Source organism: Hemitrygon akajei, chromosome 16 (genome assembly GCF_048418815.1).
Source record: "Hemitrygon akajei chromosome 16, sHemAka1.3, whole genome shotgun sequence".
Classification (NCBI taxonomy): Eukaryota; Metazoa; Chordata; class Chondrichthyes; order Myliobatiformes; family Dasyatidae; genus Hemitrygon; species Hemitrygon akajei.
In genome coordinates, this window is record NC_133139.1 from 33,027,265 (window position 1) to 33,035,444 (window position 8,180).

Consider the following 8,180-nt stretch of genomic DNA (forward strand, 5'->3'; position numbering starts at 1 on the left):
TTAGAAAGTATGCAGAAGAGATTTACAAGGATATTGCCTGGATTGGGGAGCATGCCTTATGAGGATAGGTTGTATGAACTTGGCCTTTTGTCCTTGGAGTGACGAAGGATGAGAGGTGACCTGATAGAGGTGTATAAGATGATGAGAGGCATTGATCGTGTGGAGAGTCAGGCTTTTTCCCAGGGCTGAAGTGGCTGACATGAGAGGGCACAGTTTTAAGATGCTTGGAAGTTGGTAGAGAGATGTCAGGGGTAGGTTTTTTATGCAGAGAATGGTGAGTGCATGGAATGGGCTGCCGGCCATGGTGGTGGAGGCGGATATGATATTTAAGAGACTCCTGGACAGGTACAAGGAATTCAGAAAAATAGAGGGCTATGGGTAACCCTAGGTAATTTCTAAGGTAAGGACATGTTTGACACAGCTTTGTGGGCCGAAGGGCCTGTATTGTGCTGTAGGGATTCTGTGATTAGTAGAAAAATGAGAAAGCAAACAAATGAAATGGTGAGGTAATTTTAACTAGATTCCTAAGGTTGACTTGAGATGATAATTTGAACAAAAAACTGACAGGCTTTAATGAGATTTGAGGTAGTTCACTCTACCCTTGCCCATTAGAGTTGTTCATCTTCCTGTTGTAATCTGAGGCAATCTTCATTCCTCTTATTGGTTGTCTGTTGTACCAAGTAATAACAGTTAAACTTTTGCAGGAGATTTTTTTTTTAATTGGAAAAACCAATTCACTACAGTGGGGTAGTTCCACTCCCGACCTCAGAAATCTGGGTCCAGTGGTTGCAGTGAATGACCATGATTTCTTGGCCATTGGATCTCACTTGGTCTCATCTGCCCAATCGGCCGGTGCTGACTTTGCATGCTAGGACAGACATGACTGTACCAGAGTACTATTGAAGGACTGTGCTGGGGTGAGACTGCTGTTGCATGCAAAAAGCTACTTGGGGCCACTGGTGAGAGCTGAGTGTCCAGTGGGACCAAGGGTAGGTGAACCATTCAGAATGGACACTAGAGGTAGACCATAAGACATAAGAGCAGAACTAGGACACTTGACCCATTGAATATGCACTTGACCCATTGCTGTGTGGAATGAGCTTCCTGTAGAAGTAGTAGAGGCCAGTTCAGTTGTGTCATTTAAGGTAAAATTGGATAGGTATATGGATAGGAAAGGAGTGGAGGGTTATGGGCTGAGTGCGGGTAGGTGGGACTAGGTGAGATTAAGAGTTCGGCACGGACTAGGAGGGCCGGAATGGCCTGTTTCCGTGCTGTGATTGTTATATGGTTATATGGTTAATATGCTCTGCCATTTCATCATGGCTTACTATTTCCCTCTCAAACACATTCTCCTTCCTTCTCCTTCCTTCTCCTTAAAACCTTTCATGCCCTGACTAATCAAGAACCTATAAACTTTGTCTTAAATATGTCTGATGAACTGGCCTCCACAGCACCTGTGGCACTAAGTTCCACAGATTTACCAGCCTTTCACTAAAGAAATTCCCCTTTATCTCTGTTTTAAATGGATGTCCCTCTATTCTGAGGCTGTGCCCTCTGATCCTAGACTTCCCCACCACAGGGAACATACACTGTATCTAGGCCTTTCAACATGAGATTGCCCCCCCCCCCCCAAATTCTTCTAAATTCCAGTGAGTAAAGGCTCGGAGCCATCAATTGTTCCTCATTCAATAAGCTTTTTGTTGCTGGAATCATTCTTGTGAACCCTCTCTAATGTCAGCACATTCTTTCTTAAATAAGGGGACCAAAACTGCTCATAGTACTTGAAGTGAGGCCTCACCAGTGTCTTATAAAGCCTCAGCATCACATCCCTGATACCCATTACTGGACACCCCCAACCTCACTATAGCACACATTTTGGTGTCATCTGCAGATTACTAATCATAACATCTATAATCTCATCCAGATCATTAATATATACTGCATGACAAACACTAATCACCACAGCGCAGGCCTGAATTCTGCAAAAAGAACTCTATAACTACAAATGTTCATTCCCTCTGCCCCTTCCCACATTAATCTGCCTACCATTCAAGGCCTTGTCAAGACATTTACTGTCTTACTCTCATCAATTTTACACAGCTCTTCAGGGGAAAACTAAATTTGTGAGACATGATTTCCCTTGCACAAATTCATATTGTCTGCTCTTAATCATTTGCCTTTCCAAATGCAAATAAATCTAATCTCTCAGATTTCCTTACAGTAAGTTTCTCACTATTGATGTATGGTTCACGAACCTAGTTCAATGGCTTATTCTTAAATAACAGAACAGAATTAGGCACCCACCAGTCTTCTGGTATCTTACCTGTAGCTAAGGAAGATATGAAAACCTCTGCTAAATAACTATTTTCCAATAAAGTTAATGGGGAACTCAACTACTGCAGCAGCATACTGAACAGATGATCTGCTTCAACTGCTTTCAAGACATGGCTGAGGTATGAACGTGTCTGTTACATTATTTTTGATTACAGTTGAGGGTGGCAAGCTGCAAGTAATCCTTCAACTATAAAGGTGGTGAGAATTGGATTTCATTGATATGAAATTTGTTTATGGCAGCAGTACAGTGCAAAATCAAAATTTGCTATAAGTTACAAAATATATATTTTTTTTAAATGTAATCATGAGGTTGTGTTTGATCATCAGCTGTTCAGAAATCTGATGCTGGAGGGGGAAGAAGTTATTCCTGAATCAGAGCCTGTAAATATTCAGGCTCTTTTACCTCCTCTCTGACAGTAGTTACAAGAAGAGGACAAGTCCTAGAAAGTGTGGGTCTATAAGATTCTGTTTCCTTGCCACTGGCACTTGATGATGTCCTTGTTGGTGGGTACCACGATGGAGCTGGCTGAGTCTAAAACCCTCTTATCATCATCAGGTGCCGTGCCCAGTTTGAGCTTTGACTGCCATGGCCCACACACTCCTGTTTCGGATCAAGTGGATCAGTTCATTGGTATTCATTTCCAGTTCTCTGGCTGCTGTCCCCATCATCATTTGTCTTTGCCTTCCTCTTGCTTTCTTCCCTTCAATCTTTCCCATAATTACCATGCATTCTAACTCCTCTTTCCTAATCACAGGTCCAATGAAGTTACGTTACCTTTTCATGATCTTATACATTATTTCCCTTTTTGTGCTTGCTCTGTTCATGACATCCTCGTTAGATATTCATTTCGTCCATGATATTCTTTGCACCCTCCTCAAAAACCACATCTCTGCTGCTTCAATTCATTTCCTCATGTTGCTAGATGTTGTCCAACATTCTGAGCCATATAACATAACTGGATAGAAGTAAAATTTCAGTACTCTGAGGTGGGTTGTCATGCCTAGTTTAGTGTTGGTCAGTATATTCTTCATTCTCGTAAAGATGTCTTTTTCCATCCCTATTCTTTTGATGTCCATATCAATAATTTCAGAAATGCGGATGACACTATGTTAATTGCAAGTATAGAGGAAGAACGGCAAAACTTAATTGATACAGTTGTTGAAGAAAGTGCAAAAATGAGTATCAATTGCAAAAAGACAGTGTATGGTGATATCAAGAAAGGAGAATCCTATCTTGCAGGCTGAGAAAACCCTCTACAGCCTCTTGAAATCCTGTGCATTGGACCCTCCATACCGGATTATAATGCAACCAACTAGAATGCATACATAGAACACAGAAAATAACAGCACAGTCCAGGCCCTACAGCCCATGATGCTAAACCATCCCTCCCACACAGCCCTCCATTTTTCTTTCGTCCATATGTCTACCTAAGAGTCTCTTAAATCTTCCCAACGTACCCACCTCTACCATTACCTCCAGCAGTGCGTACCACACACTATTCTCTCTATTAAAAATAAATCCTACCTCTGATATCCTCCCTCTGCTTTGCTCCAATCATCTTAAAATATGCCCTCTCGTATTAGCTATTTCTGACCTGGCCGTCCCACTATGCCTCGCATTATCTTATACACCTGTAACAAGGCACCTCTCATCCTCCTTTGTTCCAAAGAGAAAAGCCCAAACTCACTCGTGCTATCCTCCTAAGACATACTCTCATCCAGGCAGTATCCTGGGAAGTTCAAGTTTAATTGTTATTCAACCATACATTGATACCCATGAATACAGACAAATGAAATGATGTTACTCCAGGGCCAAGATGCAAAACAGAACCAACAGTCACTCACAGAACAAAGGGCATATAGCACATACAAGGTAGCAGTAAATTAAGTCACACACACACAAATAGTGTCCAAGATCCTGAGTCCATGAAATGTTGCAGCAATCTACAATTGAACACAATTCAGTTTGTCTTCTCCTGAACAAACAATAGGGGGCAGCACTGACTCCAGCTTGGATGCCACGTCACACCACCTCCAGTGGAGTGGACTGACTCTGACAACTCAAACCTGGGTGGTTGTAAACTGGCAATATCGAAGCTTGAGGTCTATAAATCAGTGAATCAGACTTGCAGCATTCCACATTAACAATATTCAATAGGGTCTCGCAATCACAAGAAAAATAACTAAGACAATCACTCTCTGTTAGACTCTAAAGCTTCCCCATCCTTCCTATAATGAGGCTACCAGAACTGAACTCAATACTCCAAGTGTGGTCTAACCAGGGTTTTATAAAGCTGCAACTTCACCTCACAGTTCTTAAACTTAATCCCCTGGACTAATAATCTAACAGCCTATCAACCTGCATGGCAACTTTGGATGTGCACCCCAAGATCCTGCTGTTTCTCCACTTGCTAAGAATCCTGGTATTAACCTATTACTGTACCTTCAAGTCCAACCTTCCAAAGTGCATCACTTCACACTTGAACTCCATCTGCCACTTCTCAGTCCAGCTCTTCATCCTATCAATGTCCCATTGCAGCCTATGAAAACTTCTAGATTATCCACAACTCAACCGACCTTTGTGTCATCTGCAAACTTAGCTTTCCACTTCCTCATCCAAGTCATTTATAAAAATCATAAACAGCAGGGGTCCCAGATCAGATTCCTGAGGAACACCACTGGTTGCCAACCTCCAGACAGAATACACTTCATCTACAACCACCCTACGCCTTCTGTGAGCAAGCCATTTCCTGAAACCACACAGCCAAGTTTCTGAACGAGTCTACCATGTGGAACCCTGTTGAAATTTTTACTAAAATGCATATACAGCACATCCACTTCATCATCTATAAAAATTGAAAGTTTTTGGTGACATTCCAAATCTTCTGAAACTCCTAATGAAGTACAGATCTGGTGTGCCTTCTTTGTGATGCATCAATGTGTTGGGCCAAGGACAGATTACAATGAGTTAAATAACTGAAGCTGGGAATAGACAGGAAATGGCAGAGGATATTGGAGCAGGCAGAAAGTGGGGGGGGGGGGGGGAGTGGGAGGAGAAAGAAAGGGAAACAGATATTTAGCTTCTTGAGCCTGCTTTGTCATTCACCTCAGGCACCAATTTCCTGCCCTATCCCTATTTCTCTTAATGCCTGTAATGTACAGAAATGAAACAATTTATTTGAAATGCATTCTATGACTCAGCCTTCAGAGGCCTCCAGAGGACAGAGAATTAAAAAGATTCACCGCTAAATAAAGCAATTTCAGGCCTAAATGACCTACTCCTTATTTTCAAACTGTTACTTTTTGTTCTCATTCCCTAGGCAGTGGAAACATCCTCCCTACATCTAGCCCACATAATTTCATAGCTGTGACTGAGGTCAAACCTCAAACTAGAGAACAGGCTCCCAGCCTAGTCAATCTTTGCTTATATGAAAGACAGGTCATCCCATCCGAGGAACCACACTATAATAACCACTATAATATTGTACAAAATATTTTTTTTATTCTGGGATTCGAATCCTCTTGCAATTAAAACTAACTAAAAACTTGCAACTTAACCGTTTCTATTGCCTGCTGTACTTGCATGTCAACTTTCAGGGTTGTAACAGGACAGCAAGGTTCCCTGGGACACAAACATTTTCTAATGCCTCACCCTTTCAAAAAATGCTTAGCATTTCTGCTTTTCTACATTTTTTTCTTCTCATTTTTTCACATTGTACTCAATCTGTCCACGCGCTTAGATCATCTACAAGTCCTTGAAAGCTTTTCATTTTTATCACCACTCATTTCGTTTTGTGCCATCAGTAAATTGAGAAATGATTACCACTGGTATTCCGAGCTAAATTATCAGTATAAATTATGAATAGTTGGGAACTCAAGCACAGACCCATGATACATCACTGCCAACATCAAGGACCTATTTAGTTCTAGTCTTCGTTCACCATCCATTAATCAGCTCTCAATTCACATTAGCTCCATGACCACAGGTTCTAACTTCATTCAGTACACTTATTCCTGTGTGAGATGTATTGAAAACCTTTGGAAAATCCAAACATATCATATCTACTGGTTCCCTTTCCTTTGCTTTTCTAGATATCTCCTCAAAGGATTTACAATAGATTAGACAAGCTTGATTTATTTTTCATAAATCCCTGTTCATTCTGCCATATTACTTTTCAATATGTTTTTTTCTGGTTTGTCGGTCAACTGCAGACCGACAGCTGCTGGTCCAGCTGAAATTGGCTCCAATTACATAACTGAATAACATATGAATAACTCAAAATGAATTTTAAATGTAGGGGAGGGGTATAAAAAACATGATCCAATTGAAACTCCCTGGGTCAGCAGTGTTCAAATCTGTTACAATTGATAAGTAAATGTGGTTGCACCCATCTCTAGGGGCTACTAAATCTTTATCTCACTGGACCATTAGTATTCACAGCAAAATCAACAATAAAATCTGGTAACAATTTAAATGTTGGATGAGCTGCCAGTACAAGTGGTGCATGCAAGCTTGATTTCAACATTTAAGAGAAGTTTGGATAGGTACATGGATGAGAGGGGTGTGGAGGACTATGGTTCTAATACAGGACTTCTTCTGTTCTATACTTTTTTATGACTATGACTAATTGATAAGCACTATTACATCTATTCTAGCCTGCAGTAATAACCATAATTTTTAGACGTAAACTACACTAATTTCTCATTCAATATTGATTTGGCAAACATTATTTGCTATGTGCCTGGTACAATAGGTAAATTCTTTCATCTGCTATTTTGCCATTTGTCAGCAAACCACTGAGAACCATGATCATACGTTGAGCAACACAATCTCCCTTTTACTCTCACTAGACACCTTGATAGATAGATAGATAGATAGATAGATACTTTATTCATCCCCATGGGGAAATTCAACTTTTTTTCCAATGTCCCATACACTTGTTGTAGCAAAACTAATTACATACAATACTTAACTCAGTAAAAAATATGATATGCATCTAAATCACTATCTCAAAAAGCATTAATAATAGCTTTTAAAAAGTTCTTAAGTCCTGGCGGTAGAATTGTAAAGCCTAATGGCATTGGGGAGTATTGACCTCTTCATCCTGTCTGAGGAGCATTGTATCGATAGTAACCTGTCGCTGAAACTGCTTCTCTGTCTCTGGATGGTGCTATGTAGAGGATGTTCAGAGTTATCCATAATTGACCGTAGCCTACTCAGCACCCTTCGCTCAGCTACCAATGTTAAACTCTCCAGTACTTTGCCCACGACAGAGCCCGCCTTCCTTACCAGCTTATTAAGACGTGAGGCGTCCCTCTTCTTAATGCTTCCTCCCCAACACGCCACCACAAAGAAGAGGGCGCTCTCCACAACTGACCTATAGAACATCTTCAGCATCTCACTACAGACATTGAATGACGCCAACCTTCTTAGGAAGTACAGTCGACTCTGTGCCTTCCTGCACAAGGCATCTGTGTTGGCAGTCCAGTCTAGCTTCTCGTCATAGTCATATGGCATAGAAATAGGTCCATCACTCCACTGAGTCCATGTCAACCATCAGCTATTAATCCTCTTGCATATCAGCATCAATTCTTTTCACCCCTGATTTTATGCAGATAGTGTAATTTACAGTGGCTGCTTAAGCTATGCCCTCCCTCACCCTTGGGATGTAGGAGCACCATAGAAATTCTGCACAATCACAGGGAGAAGGTGCAAATTCCACACAGACAGGTCAGAATTGAACCTGAATTACTGGAACTCTAAGGCAGTAGATCTGCTAACTGGGACACTGTGTACAGCATGTGGTTAATGAGGGGTTTTTTTCAGAAATTGGATTTGCGCTATT